The sequence below is a fragment of the Schistocerca serialis genome, chromosome 9, assembly GCF_023864345.2.
Source record: "Schistocerca serialis cubense isolate TAMUIC-IGC-003099 chromosome 9, iqSchSeri2.2, whole genome shotgun sequence".
In the NCBI taxonomy this organism is placed as follows: Eukaryota; Metazoa; Arthropoda; class Insecta; order Orthoptera; family Acrididae; genus Schistocerca; species Schistocerca serialis.
Window position 1 is genome coordinate 444,954,509 of NC_064646.1, and position 15,069 is coordinate 444,969,577.

The 15,069-nt window shown below is 51.8% G+C and overlaps 41 non-coding genes across 41 annotated transcripts; 16 read left to right on the forward strand and 25 right to left on the reverse strand.

Annotated features, from left to right (window-relative positions):
* Positions 1-96: 96 nt before the first annotated feature.
* Trnad-guc (transfer RNA aspartic acid (anticodon GUC)) lies at positions 97-168 on the reverse strand. The gene has a single exon. It is a non-coding gene; the product is annotated as a tRNA-Asp (tRNA).
* A 107-nt stretch (positions 169-275) lies between these two features.
* Positions 276-367, reverse strand: Trnai-uau (transfer RNA isoleucine (anticodon UAU)). The gene is given in 2 exon segments: positions 276-311; positions 330-367. It is a non-coding gene; the product is annotated as a tRNA-Ile (tRNA).
* Positions 368-745: 378 nt separating this feature from the next.
* Trnar-acg (transfer RNA arginine (anticodon ACG)) lies at positions 746-818 on the forward strand. The gene has a single exon. It is a non-coding gene; the product is annotated as a tRNA-Arg (tRNA).
* A 287-nt stretch (positions 819-1,105) lies between these two features.
* Trnam-cau (transfer RNA methionine (anticodon CAU)) lies at positions 1,106-1,177 on the forward strand. The gene has a single exon. It is a non-coding gene; the product is annotated as a tRNA-Met (tRNA).
* A 245-nt stretch (positions 1,178-1,422) lies between these two features.
* Positions 1,423-1,494, reverse strand: Trnad-guc (transfer RNA aspartic acid (anticodon GUC)). Its single transcript has one exon. It is a non-coding gene; the product is annotated as a tRNA-Asp (tRNA).
* A 107-nt stretch (positions 1,495-1,601) lies between these two features.
* On the reverse strand, positions 1,602-1,673 carry Trnad-guc (transfer RNA aspartic acid (anticodon GUC)). The gene has a single exon. It is a non-coding gene; the product is annotated as a tRNA-Asp (tRNA).
* A 107-nt stretch (positions 1,674-1,780) lies between these two features.
* On the reverse strand, positions 1,781-1,872 carry Trnai-uau (transfer RNA isoleucine (anticodon UAU)). The gene is given in 2 exon segments: positions 1,781-1,816; positions 1,835-1,872. It is a non-coding gene; the product is annotated as a tRNA-Ile (tRNA).
* Positions 1,873-2,250: 378 nt separating this feature from the next.
* Positions 2,251-2,323, forward strand: Trnar-acg (transfer RNA arginine (anticodon ACG)). The gene has a single exon. It is a non-coding gene; the product is annotated as a tRNA-Arg (tRNA).
* A 287-nt stretch (positions 2,324-2,610) lies between these two features.
* Positions 2,611-2,682, forward strand: Trnam-cau (transfer RNA methionine (anticodon CAU)). The gene has a single exon. It is a non-coding gene; the product is annotated as a tRNA-Met (tRNA).
* A 245-nt stretch (positions 2,683-2,927) lies between these two features.
* On the reverse strand, positions 2,928-2,999 carry Trnad-guc (transfer RNA aspartic acid (anticodon GUC)). The gene has a single exon. It is a non-coding gene; the product is annotated as a tRNA-Asp (tRNA).
* Positions 3,000-3,106: 107 nt separating this feature from the next.
* Trnad-guc (transfer RNA aspartic acid (anticodon GUC)) lies at positions 3,107-3,178 on the reverse strand. Its single transcript has one exon. It is a non-coding gene; the product is annotated as a tRNA-Asp (tRNA).
* A 107-nt stretch (positions 3,179-3,285) lies between these two features.
* Positions 3,286-3,377, reverse strand: Trnai-uau (transfer RNA isoleucine (anticodon UAU)). The gene is given in 2 exon segments: positions 3,286-3,321; positions 3,340-3,377. It is a non-coding gene; the product is annotated as a tRNA-Ile (tRNA).
* A 378-nt stretch (positions 3,378-3,755) lies between these two features.
* Positions 3,756-3,828, forward strand: Trnar-acg (transfer RNA arginine (anticodon ACG)). The gene has a single exon. It is a non-coding gene; the product is annotated as a tRNA-Arg (tRNA).
* Positions 3,829-4,115: 287 nt separating this feature from the next.
* On the forward strand, positions 4,116-4,187 carry Trnam-cau (transfer RNA methionine (anticodon CAU)). The gene has a single exon. It is a non-coding gene; the product is annotated as a tRNA-Met (tRNA).
* Positions 4,188-4,432: 245 nt separating this feature from the next.
* Positions 4,433-4,504, reverse strand: Trnad-guc (transfer RNA aspartic acid (anticodon GUC)). The gene has a single exon. It is a non-coding gene; the product is annotated as a tRNA-Asp (tRNA).
* A 107-nt stretch (positions 4,505-4,611) lies between these two features.
* Positions 4,612-4,683, reverse strand: Trnad-guc (transfer RNA aspartic acid (anticodon GUC)). The gene has a single exon. It is a non-coding gene; the product is annotated as a tRNA-Asp (tRNA).
* A 107-nt stretch (positions 4,684-4,790) lies between these two features.
* On the reverse strand, positions 4,791-4,882 carry Trnai-uau (transfer RNA isoleucine (anticodon UAU)). Its single transcript is given in 2 exon segments — positions 4,791-4,826; positions 4,845-4,882. It is a non-coding gene; the product is annotated as a tRNA-Ile (tRNA).
* Positions 4,883-5,260: 378 nt separating this feature from the next.
* Positions 5,261-5,333, forward strand: Trnar-acg (transfer RNA arginine (anticodon ACG)). The gene has a single exon. It is a non-coding gene; the product is annotated as a tRNA-Arg (tRNA).
* Positions 5,334-5,620: 287 nt separating this feature from the next.
* Trnam-cau (transfer RNA methionine (anticodon CAU)) lies at positions 5,621-5,692 on the forward strand. Its single transcript has one exon. It is a non-coding gene; the product is annotated as a tRNA-Met (tRNA).
* Positions 5,693-5,937: 245 nt separating this feature from the next.
* On the reverse strand, positions 5,938-6,009 carry Trnad-guc (transfer RNA aspartic acid (anticodon GUC)). Its single transcript has one exon. It is a non-coding gene; the product is annotated as a tRNA-Asp (tRNA).
* A 107-nt stretch (positions 6,010-6,116) lies between these two features.
* On the reverse strand, positions 6,117-6,188 carry Trnad-guc (transfer RNA aspartic acid (anticodon GUC)). Its single transcript has one exon. It is a non-coding gene; the product is annotated as a tRNA-Asp (tRNA).
* A 107-nt stretch (positions 6,189-6,295) lies between these two features.
* Positions 6,296-6,387, reverse strand: Trnai-uau (transfer RNA isoleucine (anticodon UAU)). Its single transcript is given in 2 exon segments — positions 6,296-6,331; positions 6,350-6,387. It is a non-coding gene; the product is annotated as a tRNA-Ile (tRNA).
* Positions 6,388-6,765: 378 nt separating this feature from the next.
* Trnar-acg (transfer RNA arginine (anticodon ACG)) lies at positions 6,766-6,838 on the forward strand. The gene has a single exon. It is a non-coding gene; the product is annotated as a tRNA-Arg (tRNA).
* Positions 6,839-7,125: 287 nt separating this feature from the next.
* Trnam-cau (transfer RNA methionine (anticodon CAU)) lies at positions 7,126-7,197 on the forward strand. The gene has a single exon. It is a non-coding gene; the product is annotated as a tRNA-Met (tRNA).
* A 245-nt stretch (positions 7,198-7,442) lies between these two features.
* Positions 7,443-7,514, reverse strand: Trnad-guc (transfer RNA aspartic acid (anticodon GUC)). The gene has a single exon. It is a non-coding gene; the product is annotated as a tRNA-Asp (tRNA).
* A 107-nt stretch (positions 7,515-7,621) lies between these two features.
* On the reverse strand, positions 7,622-7,693 carry Trnad-guc (transfer RNA aspartic acid (anticodon GUC)). The gene has a single exon. It is a non-coding gene; the product is annotated as a tRNA-Asp (tRNA).
* A 107-nt stretch (positions 7,694-7,800) lies between these two features.
* Positions 7,801-7,892, reverse strand: Trnai-uau (transfer RNA isoleucine (anticodon UAU)). Its single transcript is given in 2 exon segments — positions 7,801-7,836; positions 7,855-7,892. It is a non-coding gene; the product is annotated as a tRNA-Ile (tRNA).
* A 378-nt stretch (positions 7,893-8,270) lies between these two features.
* Positions 8,271-8,343, forward strand: Trnar-acg (transfer RNA arginine (anticodon ACG)). Its single transcript has one exon. It is a non-coding gene; the product is annotated as a tRNA-Arg (tRNA).
* A 287-nt stretch (positions 8,344-8,630) lies between these two features.
* Positions 8,631-8,702, forward strand: Trnam-cau (transfer RNA methionine (anticodon CAU)). The gene has a single exon. It is a non-coding gene; the product is annotated as a tRNA-Met (tRNA).
* A 245-nt stretch (positions 8,703-8,947) lies between these two features.
* Trnad-guc (transfer RNA aspartic acid (anticodon GUC)) lies at positions 8,948-9,019 on the reverse strand. Its single transcript has one exon. It is a non-coding gene; the product is annotated as a tRNA-Asp (tRNA).
* A 107-nt stretch (positions 9,020-9,126) lies between these two features.
* Positions 9,127-9,198, reverse strand: Trnad-guc (transfer RNA aspartic acid (anticodon GUC)). The gene has a single exon. It is a non-coding gene; the product is annotated as a tRNA-Asp (tRNA).
* Positions 9,199-9,305: 107 nt separating this feature from the next.
* Trnai-uau (transfer RNA isoleucine (anticodon UAU)) lies at positions 9,306-9,397 on the reverse strand. The gene is given in 2 exon segments: positions 9,306-9,341; positions 9,360-9,397. It is a non-coding gene; the product is annotated as a tRNA-Ile (tRNA).
* Positions 9,398-9,775: 378 nt separating this feature from the next.
* On the forward strand, positions 9,776-9,848 carry Trnar-acg (transfer RNA arginine (anticodon ACG)). Its single transcript has one exon. It is a non-coding gene; the product is annotated as a tRNA-Arg (tRNA).
* Positions 9,849-10,135: 287 nt separating this feature from the next.
* Trnar-ccu (transfer RNA arginine (anticodon CCU)) lies at positions 10,136-10,207 on the forward strand. Its single transcript has one exon. It is a non-coding gene; the product is annotated as a tRNA-Arg (tRNA).
* A 245-nt stretch (positions 10,208-10,452) lies between these two features.
* Trnad-guc (transfer RNA aspartic acid (anticodon GUC)) lies at positions 10,453-10,524 on the reverse strand. Its single transcript has one exon. It is a non-coding gene; the product is annotated as a tRNA-Asp (tRNA).
* Positions 10,525-10,631: 107 nt separating this feature from the next.
* Positions 10,632-10,703, reverse strand: Trnad-guc (transfer RNA aspartic acid (anticodon GUC)). Its single transcript has one exon. It is a non-coding gene; the product is annotated as a tRNA-Asp (tRNA).
* Positions 10,704-10,810: 107 nt separating this feature from the next.
* Positions 10,811-10,902, reverse strand: Trnai-uau (transfer RNA isoleucine (anticodon UAU)). Its single transcript is given in 2 exon segments — positions 10,811-10,846; positions 10,865-10,902. It is a non-coding gene; the product is annotated as a tRNA-Ile (tRNA).
* A 378-nt stretch (positions 10,903-11,280) lies between these two features.
* Positions 11,281-11,353, forward strand: Trnar-acg (transfer RNA arginine (anticodon ACG)). The gene has a single exon. It is a non-coding gene; the product is annotated as a tRNA-Arg (tRNA).
* Positions 11,354-11,640: 287 nt separating this feature from the next.
* Trnam-cau (transfer RNA methionine (anticodon CAU)) lies at positions 11,641-11,712 on the forward strand. Its single transcript has one exon. It is a non-coding gene; the product is annotated as a tRNA-Met (tRNA).
* Positions 11,713-11,957: 245 nt separating this feature from the next.
* Positions 11,958-12,029, reverse strand: Trnad-guc (transfer RNA aspartic acid (anticodon GUC)). Its single transcript has one exon. It is a non-coding gene; the product is annotated as a tRNA-Asp (tRNA).
* Positions 12,030-12,136: 107 nt separating this feature from the next.
* On the reverse strand, positions 12,137-12,208 carry Trnad-guc (transfer RNA aspartic acid (anticodon GUC)). Its single transcript has one exon. It is a non-coding gene; the product is annotated as a tRNA-Asp (tRNA).
* Between the last annotated feature and the right edge of the window lie 2,861 nt (positions 12,209-15,069).

Below are 15,069 nucleotides of genomic sequence, written 5' to 3' on the forward strand. Positions count from 1 at the left end.
CAGGTGCCTGTGTGCGAGAGATATGATGCTAGTAGCCGCAAACGTCCTACACTAAGTTCGGCGAGTGAAAGAGTAGCAATTAAAAATCGGATGTGCCTCCCCGGCGGGGAATCGAACCCCGGTCTCCCGCGTGACAGGCGGGGATACTAACCACTATACTACCGAGGAAGACGCAGCTAGCGTCTCGAATGCACAATTATGTTACTCAAATAGCTGATACATCTCAAACCTAGCCTCCTGTTGCTGTCAGAGACAGCTGCTAAGAAATAAAAGTATGCCCCAGGTGAGGCTCGAACTCACAACCCCGGCATTGCTCACGGCTACTGCCTTATAAGTACCGTGCGCTAACCAATTGCGCCACTGGGGCTACGACACAGTGCTCTCAGTTAGCGGTATTCACTTTGCTGCAAACCAGTGGTGGCCACAGAAACATACGATCGCCACCTGATGCCATACTGCGACTTTGGCACCTGACTACCAATGCTTCGTGCTATTCTTGTTCCATATGCTACGCTTACATGCACATCAACCGGCTCTGGTCGTCGAGAAAACGCGGGAAAACGCGCGCCTTGCCTTCTGCTACCTGTCGAACAGCGAGAGCAGATGCGTGGCAAGCTCTAAGCTCTGCAGGCGCACTGCGGCCACGCAGCTGGACGAGAGGTACCTTCCTTGGGAGCTTGCTCAGCCATGGAGAACACGTTTCTTCGCCAATTGCACTTGCCTCGTAGAAAGAAATGCTGCCACTGGCCCTGTGGCGCAACGGATAACGCGTCTGACTACGGATCAGAAGATTCCAGGTTCGAATCCTGGCAGGGTCGGCATTTTGTTGGTTGCCGACGCGTAGCTGGGCAGTGGATTTCGTATGTCGCCGCATCGTGGAGTGCTTTGTTACTCCTGTGCATCTCGCAGCTGCATGTCGAGTCGATCGTGGTAAATATCGCAGCCTGCAAGCGTCAGCGTAGCGTCAGTCGAGCAAAGTCGAGACAAGTCAAGCTGAGAGCTGTGGGAGATGATACGCAATTAAGTACAGGCGTGTGAAAGCGACGCAGACAACGCTTTCCAAGTGTCCCACGTCACGTGGCGAAGAGCCAGCGCAACCCCAGCCAGCAGAGTGGCGCAGTGGAAGCGTGCTGGGCCCATAACCCAGAGGTCCGTGGATCGAAACCACGCTCTGCTAAAATTATTTCTTTTGCAGACTGTGTCGAGCTCGATTATTACGCCCACAGCGTCGGCTGGGGTGCCTTGATTCAGCGTTAACAGCAAACCCAGTAATTCTGAAGTGTGAAGAATGCGAGAACCACTTCCTAAGATGTAGCATTTTTTAAGATTTTGCACCAACTACACTTCTTGATCGCAAAGTTAATGCTCTTACGACCCCCATACGCGCAACACTCGAACAGGTTTGTGAGATAAAAATCGCATCTCCCCGGCGGGGAATCGAACCCCGGTCTCCCGCGTGACAGGCGGGGATACTAACCACTATACTACCGAGGATGCGCTGTAGACAGGTGCCTGTGTGCGAGAGATATGATGCTAGTAGCCGCAAACGTCCTACACTAAGTTCGGCGAGTGAAAGAGTAGCAATTAAAAATCGGATGTGCCTCCCCGGCGGGGAATCGAACCCCGGTCTCCCGCGTGACAGGCGGGGATACTAACCACTATACTACCGAGGAAGACGCAGCTAGCGTCTCGAATGCACAATTATGTTACTCAAATAGCTGATACATCTCAAACCTAGCCTCCTGTTGCTGTCAGAGACAGCTGCTAAGAAATAAAAGTATGCCCCAGGTGAGGCTCGAACTCACAACCCCGGCATTGCTCACGGCTACTGCCTTATAAGTACCGTGCGCTAACCAATTGCGCCACTGGGGCTACGACACAGTGCTCTCAGTTAGCGGTATTCACTTTGCTGCAAACCAGTGGTGGCCACAGAAACATACGATCGCCACCTGATGCCATACTGCGACTTTGGCACCTGACTACCAATGCTTCGTGCTATTCTTGTTCCATATGCTACGCTTACATGCACATCAACCGGCTCTGGTCGTCGAGAAAACGCGGGAAAACGCGCGCCTTGCCTTCTGCTACCTGTCGAACAGCGAGAGCAGATGCGTGGCAAGCTCTAAGCTCTGCAGGCGCACTGCGGCCACGCAGCTGGACGAGAGGTACCTTCCTTGGGAGCTTGCTCAGCCATGGAGAACACGTTTCTTCGCCAATTGCACTTGCCTCGTAGAAAGAAATGCTGCCACTGGCCCTGTGGCGCAACGGATAACGCGTCTGACTACGGATCAGAAGATTCCAGGTTCGAATCCTGGCAGGGTCGGCATTTTGTTGGTTGCCGACGCGTAGCTGGGCAGTGGATTTCGTATGTCGCCGCATCGTGGAGTGCTTTGTTACTCCTGTGCATCTCGCAGCTGCATGTCGAGTCGATCGTGGTAAATATCGCAGCCTGCAAGCGTCAGCGTAGCGTCAGTCGAGCAAAGTCGAGACAAGTCAAGCTGAGAGCTGTGGGAGATGATACGCAATTAAGTACAGGCGTGTGAAAGCGACGCAGACAACGCTTTCCAAGTGTCCCACGTCACGTGGCGAAGAGCCAGCGCAACCCCAGCCAGCAGAGTGGCGCAGTGGAAGCGTGCTGGGCCCATAACCCAGAGGTCCGTGGATCGAAACCACGCTCTGCTAAAATTATTTCTTTTGCAGACTGTGTCGAGCTCGATTATTACGCCCACAGCGTCGGCTGGGGTGCCTTGATTCAGCGTTAACAGCAAACCCAGTAATTCTGAAGTGTGAAGAATGCGAGAACCACTTCCTAAGATGTAGCATTTTTTAAGATTTTGCACCAACTACACTTCTTGATCGCAAAGTTAATGCTCTTACGACCCCCATACGCGCAACACTCGAACAGGTTTGTGAGATAAAAATCGCATCTCCCCGGCGGGGAATCGAACCCCGGTCTCCCGCGTGACAGGCGGGGATACTAACCACTATACTACCGAGGATGCGCTGTAGACAGGTGCCTGTGTGCGAGAGATATGATGCTAGTAGCCGCAAACGTCCTACACTAAGTTCGGCGAGTGAAAGAGTAGCAATTAAAAATCGGATGTGCCTCCCCGGCGGGGAATCGAACCCCGGTCTCCCGCGTGACAGGCGGGGATACTAACCACTATACTACCGAGGAAGACGCAGCTAGCGTCTCGAATGCACAATTATGTTACTCAAATAGCTGATACATCTCAAACCTAGCCTCCTGTTGCTGTCAGAGACAGCTGCTAAGAAATAAAAGTATGCCCCAGGTGAGGCTCGAACCCACAACCCCGGCATTGCTCACGGCTACTGCCTTATAAGTACCGTGCGCTAACCAATTGCGCCACTGGGGCTACGACACAGTGCTCTCAGTTAGCGGTATTCACTTTGCTGCAAACCAGTGGTGGCCACAGAAACATACGATCGCCACCTGATGCCATACTGCGACTTTGGCACCTGACTACCAATGCTTCGTGCTATTCTTGTTCCATATGCTACGCTTACATGCACATCAACCGGCTCTGGTCGTCGAGAAAACGCGGGAAAACGCGCGCCTTGCCTTCTGCTACCTGTCGAACAGCGAGAGCAGATGCGTGGCAAGCTCTAAGCTCTGCAGGCGCACTGCGGCCACGCAGCTGGACGAGAGGTACCTTCCTTGGGAGCTTGCTCAGCCATGGAGAACACGTTTCTTCGCCAATTGCACTTGCCTCGTAGAAAGAAATGCTGCCACTGGCCCTGTGGCGCAACGGATAACGCGTCTGACTACGGATCAGAAGATTCCAGGTTCGAATCCTGGCAGGGTCGGCATTTTGTTGGTTGCCGACGCGTAGCTGGGCAGTGGATTTCGTATGTCGCCGCATCGTGGAGTGCTTTGTTACTCCTGTGCATCTCGCAGCTGCATGTCGAGTCGATCGTGGTAAATATCGCAGCCTGCAAGCGTCAGCGTAGCGTCAGTCGAGCAAAGTCGAGACAAGTCAAGCTGAGAGCTGTGGGAGATGATACGCAATTAAGTACAGGCGTGTGAAAGCGACGCAGACAACGCTTTCCAAGTGTCCCACGTCACGTGGCGAAGAGCCAGCGCAACCCCAGCCAGCAGAGTGGCGCAGTGGAAGCGTGCTGGGCCCATAACCCAGAGGTCCGTGGATCGAAACCACGCTCTGCTAAAATTATTTCTTTTGCAGACTGTGTCGAGCTCGATTATTACGCCCACAGCGTCGGCTGGGGTGCCTTGATTCAGCGTTAACAGCAAACCCAGTAATTCTGAAGTGTGAAGAATGCGAGAACCACTTCCTAAGATGTAGCATTTTTTAAGATTTTGCACCAACTACACTTCTTGATCGCAATGTTAATGCTCTTACGACCCCCATACGCGCAACACTCGAACAGGTTTGTGAGATAAAAATCGCATCGCCCCGGCGGGGAATCGAACCCCGGTCTCCCGCGTGACAGGCGGGGATACTAACCACTATACTACCGAGGATGCGCTGTAGACAGGTGCCTGTGTGCGAGAGATATGATGCTAGTAGCCGCAAACGTCCTACACTAAGTTCGGCGAGTGAAAGAGTAGCAATTAAAAATCGGATGTGCCTCCCCGGCGGGGAATCGAACCCCGGTCTCCCGCGTGACAGGCGGGGATACTAACCACTATACTACCGAGGAAGACGCAGCTAGCGTCTCGAATGCACAATTATGTTACTCAAATAGCTGATACATCTCAAACCTAGCCTCCTGTTGCTGTCAGAGACAGCTGCTAAGAAATAAAAGTATGCCCCAGGTGAGGCTCGAACTCACAACCCCGGCATTGCTCACGGCTACTGCCTTATAAGTACCGTGCGCTAACCAATTGCGCCACTGGGGCTACGACACAGTGCTCTCAGTTAGCGGTATTCACTTTGCTGCAAACCAGTGGTGGCCACAGAAACATACGATCGCCACCTGATGCCATACTGCGACTTTGGCACCTGACTACCAATGCTTCGTGCTATTCTTGTTCCATATGCTACGCTTACATGCACATCAACCGGCTCTGGTCGTCGAGAAAACGCGGGAAAACGCGCGCCTTGCCTTCTGCTACCTGTCGAACAGCGAGAGCAGATGCGTGGCAAGCTCTAAGCTCTGCAGGCGCACTGCGGCCACGCAGCTGGACGAGAGGTACCTTCCTTGGGAGCTTGCTCAGCCATGGAGAACACGTTTCTTCGCCAATTGCACTTGCCTCGTAGAAAGAAATGCTGCCACTGGCCCTGTGGCGCAACGGATAACGCGTCTGACTACGGATCAGAAGATTCCAGGTTCGAATCCTGGCAGGGTCGGCATTTTGTTGGTTGCCGACGCGTAGCTGGGCAGTGGATTTCGTATGTCGCCGCATCGTGGAGTGCTTTGTTACTCCTGTGCATCTCGCAGCTGCATGTCGAGTCGATCGTGGTAAATATCGCAGCCTGCAAGCGTCAGCGTAGCGTCAGTCGAGCAAAGTCGAGACAAGTCAAGCTGAGAGCTGTGGGAGATGATACGCAATTAAGTACAGGCGTGTGAAAGCGACGCAGACAACGCTTTCCAAGTGTCCCACGTCACGTGGCGAAGAGCCAGCGCAACCCCAGCCAGCAGAGTGGCGCAGTGGAAGCGTGCTGGGCCCATAACCCAGAGGTCCGTGGATCGAAACCACGCTCTGCTAAAATTATTTCTTTTGCAGACTGTGTCGAGCTCGATTATTACGCCCACAGCGTCGGCTGGGGTGCCTTGATTCAGCGTTAACAGCAAACCCAGTAATTCTGAAGTGTGAAGAATGCGAGAACCACTTCCTAAGATGTAGCATTTTTTAAGATTTTGCACCAACTACACTTCTTGATCGCAAAGTTAATGCTCTTACGACCCCCATACGCGCAACACTCGAACAGGTTTGTGAGATAAAAATCGCATCTCCCCGGCGGGGAATCGAACCCCGGTCTCCCGCGTGACAGGCGGGGATACTAACCACTATACTACCGAGGATGCGCTGTAGACAGGTGCCTGTGTGCGAGAGATATGATGCTAGTAGCCGCAAACGTCCTACACTAAGTTCGGCGAGTGAAAGAGTAGCAATTAAAAATCGGATGTGCCTCCCCGGCGGGGAATCGAACCCCGGTCTCCCGCGTGACACGCGGGGATACTAACCACTATACTACCGAGGAAGACGCAGCTAGCGTCTCGAATGCACAATTATGTTACTCAAATAGCTGATACATCTCAAACCTAGCCTCCTGTTGCTGTCAGAGACAGCTGCTAAGAAATAAAAGTATGCCCCAGGTGAGGCTCGAACTCACAACCCCGGCATTGCTCACGGCTACTGCCTTATAAGTACCGTGCGCTAACCAATTGCGCCACTGGGGCTACGACACAGTGCTCTCAGTTAGCGGTATTCACTTTGCTGCAAACCAGTGGTGGCCACAGAAACATACGATCGCCACCTGATGCCATACTGCGACTTTGGCACCTGACTACCAATGCTTCGTGCTATTCTTGTTCCATATGCTACGCTTACATGCACATCAACCGGCTCTGGTCGTCGAGAAAACGCGGGAAAACGCGCGCCTTGCCTTCTGCTACCTGTCGAACAGCGAGAGCAGATGCGTGGCAAGCTCTAAGCTCTGCAGGCGCACTGCGGCCACGCAGCTGGACGAGAGGTACCTTCCTTGGGAGCTTGCTCAGCCATGGAGAACACGTTTCTTCGCCAATTGCACTTGCCTCGTAGAAAGAAATGCTGCCACTGGCCCTGTGGCGCAACGGATAACGCGTCTGACTACGGATCAGAAGATTCCAGGTTCGAATCCTGTCAGGGTCGGCATTTTGTTGGTTGCCGACGCGTAGCTGGGCAGTGGATTTCGTATGTCGCCGCATCGTGGAGTGCTTTGTTACTCCTGTGCATCTCGCAGCTGCATGTCGAGTCGATCGTGGTAAATATCGCAGCCTGCAAGCGTCAGCGTAGCGTCAGTCGAGCAAAGTCGAGACAAGTCAAGCTGAGAGCTGTGGGAGATGATACGCAATTAAGTACAGGCGTGTGAAAGCGACGCAGACAACGCTTTCCAAGTGTCCCACGTCACGTGGCGAAGAGCCAGCGCAACCCCAGCCAGCAGAGTGGCGCAGTGGAAGCGTGCTGGGCCCATAACCCAGAGGTCCGTGGATCGAAACCACGCTCTGCTAAAATTATTTCTTTTGCAGACTGTGTCGAGCTCGATTATTACGCCCACAGCGTCGGCTGGGGTGCCTTGATTCAGCGTTAACAGCAAACCCAGTAATTCTGAAGTGTGAAGAATGCGAGAACCACTTCCTAAGATGTAGCATTTTTTAAGATTTTGCACCAACTACACTTCTTGATCGCAAAGTTAATGCTCTTACGACCCCCATACGCGCAACACTCGAACAGGTTTGTGAGATAAAAATCGCATCTCCCCGGCGGGGAATCGAACCCCGGTCTCCCGCGTGACAGGCGGGGATACTAACCACTATACTACCGAGGATGCGCTGTAGACAGGTGCCTGTGTGCGAGAGATATGATGCTAGTAGCCGCAAACGTCCTACACTAAGTTCGGCGAGTGAAAGAGTAGCAATTAAAAATCGGATGTGCCTCCCCGGCGGGGAATCGAACCCCGGTCTCCCGCGTGACAGGCGGGGATACTAACCACTATACTACCGAGGAAGACGCAGCTAGCGTCTCGAATGCACAATTATGTTACTCAAATAGCTGATACATCTCAAACCTAGCCTCCTGTTGCTGTCAGAGACAGCTGCTAAGAAATAAAAGTATGCCCCAGGTGAGGCTCGAACTCACAACCCCGGCATTGCTCACGGCTACTGCCTTATAAGTACCGTGCGCTAACCAATTGCGCCACTGGGGCTACGACACAGTGCTCTCAGTTAGCGGTATTCACTTTGCTGCAAACCAGTGGTGGCCACAGAAACATACGATCGCCACCTGATGCCATACTGCGACTTTGGCACCTGACTACCAATGCTTCGTGCTATTCTTGTTCCATATGCTACGCTTACATGCACATCAACCGGCTCTGGTCGTCGAGAAAACGCGGGAAAACGCGCGCCTTGCCTTCTGCTACCTGTCGAACAGCGAGAGCAGATGCGTGGCAAGCTCTAAGCTCTGCAGGCGCACTGCGGCCACGCAGCTGGACGAGAGGTACCTTCCTTGGGAGCTTGCTCAGCCATGGAGAACACGTTTCTTCGCCAATTGCACTTGCCTCGTAGAAAGAAATGCTGCCACTGGCCCTGTGGCGCAACGGATAACGCGTCTGACTACGGATCAGAAGATTCCAGGTTCGAATCCTGGCAGGGTCGGCATTTTGTTGGTTGCCGACGCGTAGCTGGGCAGTGGATTTCGTATGTCGCCGCATCGTGGAGTGCTTTGTTACTCCTGTGCATCTCGCAGCTGCATGTCGAGTCGATCGTGGTAAATATCGCAGCCTGCAAGCGTCAGCGTAGCGTCAGTCGAGCAAAGTCGAGACAAGTCAAGCTGAGAGCTGTGGGAGATGATACGCAATTAAGTACAGGCGTGTGAAAGCGACGCAGACAACGCTTTCCAAGTGTCCCACGTCACGTGGCGAAGAGCCAGCGCAACCCCAGCCAGCAGAGTGGCGCAGTGGAAGCGTGCTGGGCCCATAACCCAGAGGTCCGTGGATCGAAACCACGCTCTGCTAAAATTATTTCTTTTGCAGACTGTGTCGAGCTCGATTATTACGCCCACAGCGTCGGCTGGGGTGCCTTGATTCAGCGTTAACAGCAAACCCAGTAATTCTGAAGTGTGAAGAATGCGAGAACCACTTCCTAAGATGTAGCATTTTTTAAGATTTTGCACCAACTACACTTCTTGATCGCAAAGTTAATGCTCTTACGACCCCCATACGCGCAACACTCGAACAGGTTTGTGAGATAAAAATCGCATCTCCCCGGCGGGGAATCGAACCCCGGTCTCCCGCGTGACAGGCGGGGATACTAACCACTATACTACCGAGGATGCGCTGTAGACAGGTGCCTGTGTGCGAGAGATATGATGCTAGTAGCCGCAAACGTCCTACACTAAGTTCGGCGAGTGAAAGAGTAGCAATTAAAAATCGGATGTGCCTCCCCGGCGGGGAATCGAACCCCGGTCTCCCGCGTGACAGGCGGGGATACTAACCACTATACTACCGAGGAAGACGCAGCTAGCGTCTCGAATGCACAATTATGTTACTCAAATAGCTGATACATCTCAAACCTAGCCTCCTGTTGCTGTCAGAGACAGCTGCTAAGAAATAAAAGTATGCCCCAGGTGAGGCTCGAACTCACAACCCCGGCATTGCTCACGGCTACTGCCTTATAAGTACCGTGCGCTAACCAATTGCGCCACTGGGGCTACGACACAGTGCTCTCAGTTAGCGGTATTCACTTTGCTGCAAACCAGTGGTGGCCACAGAAACATACGATCGCCACCTGATGCCATACTGCGACTTTGGCACCTGACTACCAATGCTTCGTGCTATTCTTGTTCCATATGCTACGCTTACATGCACATCAACCGGCTCTGGTCGTCGAGAAAACGCGGGAAAACGCGCGCCTTGCCTTCTGCTACCTGTCGAACAGCGAGAGCAGATGCGTGGCAAGCTCTAAGCTCTGCAGGCGCACTGCGGCCACGCAGCTGGACGAGAGGTACCTTCCTTGGGAGCTTGCTCAGCCATGGAGAACACGTTTCTTCGCCAATTGCACTTGCCTCGTAGAAAGTAATGCTGCCACTGGCCCTGTGGCGCATCGGATAACGCGTCTGACTACGGATCAGAAGATTCCAGGTTCGAATCCTGGCAGGGTCGGCATTTTGTTGGTTGCCGACGCGTAGCTGGGCAGTGGATTTCGTATGTCGCCGCATCGTGGAGTGCTTTGTTACTCCTGTGCATCTCGCAGCTGCATGTCGAGTCGATCGTGGTAAATATCGCAGCCTGCAAGCGTCAGCGTAGCGTCAGTCGAGCAAAGTCGAGACAAGTCAAGCTGAGAGCTGTGGGAGATGATACGCAATTAAGTACAGGCGTGTGAAAGCGACGCAGACAACGCTTTCCAAGTGTCCCACGTCACGTGGCGAAGAGCCAGCGCAACCCCAGCCAGCAGAGTGGCGCAGTGGAAGCGTGCTGGGCCCCTAACCCAGAGGTCCGTGGATCGAAACCACGCTCTGCTAAAATTATTTCTTTTGCAGACTGTGTCGAGCTCGATTATTACGCCCACAGCGTCGGCTGGGGTGCCTTGATTCAGCGTAAACAGCAAACCCAGTAATTCTGAAGTGTGAAGAATGCGAGAACCACTTCCTAAGATGTAGCATTTTTTAAGATTTTGCACCAACTACACTTCTTGATCGCAAAGTTAATGCTCTTACGACCCCCATACGCGCAACACTCGAACAGGTTTGTGAGATAAAAATCGCATCTCCCCGGCGGGGAATCGAACCCCGGTCTCCCGCGTGACAGGCGGGGATACTAACCACTATACTACCGAGGATGCGCTGTAGACAGGTGCCTGTGTGCGAGAGATATGATGCTAGTAGCCGCAAACGTCCTACACTAAGTTCGGCGAGTGAAAGAGTAGCAATTAAAAATCGGATGTGCCTCCCCGGCGGGGAATCGAACCCCGGTCTCCCGCGTGACAGGCGGGGATACTAACCACTATACTACCGAGGAAGACGCAGCTAGCGTCTCGAATGCACAATTATGTTACTCAAATAGCTGATACATCTCAAACCTAGCCTCCTGTTGCTGTCAGAGACAGCTGCTAAGAAATAAAAGTATGCCCCAGGTGAGGCTCGAACTCACAACCCCGGCATTGCTCACGGCTACTGCCTTATAAGTACCGTGCGCTAACCAATTGCGCCACTGGGGCTACGACACAGTGCTCTCAGTTAGCGGTATTCACTTTGCTGCAAACCAGTGGTGGCCACAGAAACATACGATCGCCACCTGATGCCATACTGCGACTTTGGCACCTGACTACCAATGCTTCGTGCTATTCTTGTTCCATATGCTACGCTTACATGCACATCAACCGGCTCTGGTCGTCGAGAAAACGCGGGAAAACGCGCGCCTTGCCTTCTGCTACCTGTCGAACAGCGAGAGCAGATGCGTGGCAAGCTCTAAGCTCTGCAGGCGCACTGCGGCCACGCAGCTGGACGAGAGGTACCTTCCTTGGGAGCTTGCTCAGCCATGGAGAACACGTTTCTTCGCCAATTGCACTTGCCTCGTAGAAAGTAATGCTGCCACTGGCCCTGTGGCGCATCGGATAACGCGTCTGACTACGGATCAGAAGATTCCAGGTTCGAATCCTGGCAGGGTCGGCATTTTGTTGGTTGCCGACGCGTAGCTGGGCAGTGGATTTCGTATGTCGCCGCATCGTGGAGTGCTTTGTTACTCCTGTGCATCTCGCAGCTGCATGTCGAGTCGATCGTGGTAAATATCGCAGCCTGCAAGCGTCAGCGTAGCGTCAGTCGAGCAAAGTCGAGACAAGTCAAGCTGAGAGCTGTGGGAGATGATACGCAATTAAGTACAGGCGTGTGAAAGCGACGCAGACAACGCTTTCCAAGTGTCCCACGTCACGTGGCGAAGAGCCAGCGCAACCCCAGCCAGCAGAGTGGCGCAGTGGAAGCGTGCTGGGCCCATAACCCAGAGGTCCGTGGATCGAAACCACGCTCTGCTAAAATTATTTCTTTTGCAGACTGTGTCGAGCTCGATTATTACGCCCACAGCGTCGGCTGGGGTGCCTTGATTCAGCGTTAACAGCAAACCCAGTAATTCTGAAGTGTGAAGAATGCGAGAACCACTTCCTAAGATGTAGCATTTTTTAAGATTTTGCACCAACTACACTTCTTGATCGCAAAGTTAATGCTCTTACGACCCCCATACGCGCAACACTCGAACAGGTTTGTGAGATAAAAATCGCATCTCCCCGGCGGGGAATCGAACCCCGGTCTCCCGCGTGACAGGCGGGGATACTAACCACTATACTACCGAGGATGCGCTGTAGACAGGTGCCTGTGTGCGAGAGATATGATGCTAGTAGCCGCAAACGTCCTACACTAAGTTCGGCGAGTGAAAGAGTAGCAATTAAAAATCGGATGTGCCTCCCCGGCGGGGAATCGAACCCCGGTCTCCCGCGTGACAGGCGGGGATACTAACCACTATACTACCGAGGAAGACGCAGCTAGCGTCTCGAATGCACAATTATGTTACTCAAATAGCTGATACATCTCAAACCTAGCCTCCTGTTGCTGTCAGAGACAGCTGCTAAGAAATAAAAGTATGCCCCAGGTGAGGCTCGAACTCACAACCCCGGCATTGCTCACGGCTACTGCCTTATAAGTACCGTGCGCTAACCAATTGCGCCACTTTTTTTTTTTTTTTTTTTTTTGAATAAATCCCTCCAAAGTAATGCAACGGAATGTATTGGTATGCAGCGAACAGCACACATACGGGGGAAAAAAAGGGAAAAGAGAAAAAAGAAAAAACATCCCTAGAAAAACTAGTAAAAGCAAGAACCTTAACTTCAAATTTAAAGTAATTCGACCCGTGCGTCATGGAAAGCCGTACCTGGAATGCACCACATCAACCAACTTGAAACTGAAAACGCCGATTGACCACCTCGGTCATTTCCACACAGCAGTAAAAAAAAGCAAATGTAAAGACACAACGAGAGCACATAAAAAAAGGAACAATTGGTAAAAGTATGCCCCATGTGAGGCTCGAACTCACAACCCCGGCATTGCTCACGGCTACTGCCTTATAAGGACCGTGCGCTAGCCAATTGCGCCACTTTTTTTTTTTTTTTTTTTTTTTTTTTTTTTTTTTTTTTTAACGAAACCCGTAACCTTCTATGAAAAGAAATTGGAATGGTGAAAAAGACAACGAAAAGACTTCGCCCTTGGGCATAGTAGAAGTGCTGCTCGAAGAATAAACGTAACATAAACACAGCTTCGTATCTCACTCAATGAAAGTTCCTGTAGCCAGTGTCCAGCGAGTCAGTGAAGGCCGCAGTGTGAGGGGGAGTCCGGACGCGACACAGAAGCAGTGGGGCCTCTTCGCGGCACTACTGGTGTCCCGCGGCCCGGCCTCACCCCGTCACACTCAGTTGACCTATCCGATACCCATGCGATGAAACGCTATTTTAAGCATATTGCCGAAGAGTTTCCCATGATTCTGGTACGTACATGTTTTGGCGAATTCGATATCCATAAACATCTTGAATTCCAAATAATTGTCACCGCCAAAATTATTAAAGACGTAGCTGGAATAGGTACCCAGCAACCACAAAACTGCATTGTTTTTCGTCTGCGGATAAAAATGCACATCAGGACGAGACAGTAGTGCTGACGAAACATTGGCGGTTGTAGTCCTGGTAAGAAGAGCTATTTTTTGTCGAAGCCAAACCCAGTTCTGGAGACGGTCCCCGCAGGTGTAACGGTGGATAACTGTATCCGTCAGTTGGCAGCGACGACAGAGAGGGGTGTCACTGAGCCCGATTTTATGTAACCTCTCGTTCGTGCTAACCACATCATTGATGGCTTTGTACCAGGCAGTGCGAGCATCGGAACTGAGGACACGGGAACTGACATTGCGCCAGACAATATCCCAGTTCATGCCACCGAGCTTCGTTGCCAAAGGATTCGTTCCTTCGTGTTGTCTCCAGTCCGCTATTATGGCTTGTGCAGTTAAACGTTGAGAGTTTATGACCTCTTTACTGATGTAGCTCCGTGAAAGGTAATAATCTCTGATATGTTTTAGCCGATAACTGATGGGCTGAATATTCAGCGGTGGGTCAAGACTTTGCGGCCTGACGGCAGTGAATAATTGCGCTGTAATGCCAGAAGGATCATTGTTAATTATAGCGGTCGTCCTTGTAACATAGAGAGCCATCGCTTTCACCTTGATATCTACTAATCCCATCCCTCCATTCTGGGGGTGGAGTGTCGCAGTTTTGGCAGACACGCGAAAAATTTCCCCTCTCCAAATAAAATTGGTCACCTTCGACATAATTTGCTTAGCAATGACTGCAGGCAGTGGCAGGAGCTGCGCCGTGTAGAAGGCTTTGGATAAAATACAGGAGTTGACCAGATGAATCCGATCAAATTGATTGAGGCTTCTGTGGGAATTGTCAATGAGAGCACCGTTAAGTTTACGCACAATTTCCCTCCAGTTTGCCGCCGCCATCTTTAAAGAGGACGCCGTCAATATGATGCCGAGAGCCTTGTGGACGCTGACTTCCTGAGCGTAGCCAACTCGCAAATGCTGGAGGCCACAGAGGTTAATAAATTTACTTTTCTTGTCATTCAATTTAGCCCCCGACGCCAAACAGTATTGCTGGAGGTGAGCCGCTAAAGTGGTGACATCATTCTCATTGCGGACAACCACACCCACGTCGTCGGCATAGGCGCCTACGACAGTTTTTTCTCCTGAAAGTGTTAGCCCTGTGAGTTTCGCCTGCAGTTGGAGTAACAGAGGTTCGAGTGAAAGAACAAAAAGTAACATGGACAAAGGGCTGCCTTGTGGAATCCCTCTGTTGATTTGAATCGGTTGGGTTAGTTGCGAGTTGACAGAAAGCCTTGCGTTGATCCCCAGTGCCATGTTTGTGATCATGTCAATCGCGTTCTGCAAGAAACCGAATCTTTTCATGGTTTCAAGGAGGTACTCGTGAGCGACGAGGTCAAAGGCTTTAAAAAAGTCCAGAAAGATCAGCCCACACTTCACGTTACTGGCGTTCGTTAACGCAATGATATCCCGGTAAAAAGCTGCCGTTTGCAATACAGTTCTCCCGAAGGCACATGTCTGCTGACGTCCAATGAATTTAGCAGTGAGGGGCATCATTCGCGTGTTGATTGCACGGGCGACTATTTTATAATCGGAGTTTAACAATGAAATGGGGCGGAAGTTGGCGATATTTTTGGTACCTCTGCCTTTAGGGATAAGCACAATTGTGCATTCCTTAAAGGCAAGTGGTATAGGCTTCCCTTGAAAAACTTCGTTCACTAATTGGGTGATTTTGTCCCCGATGATGTGCCAA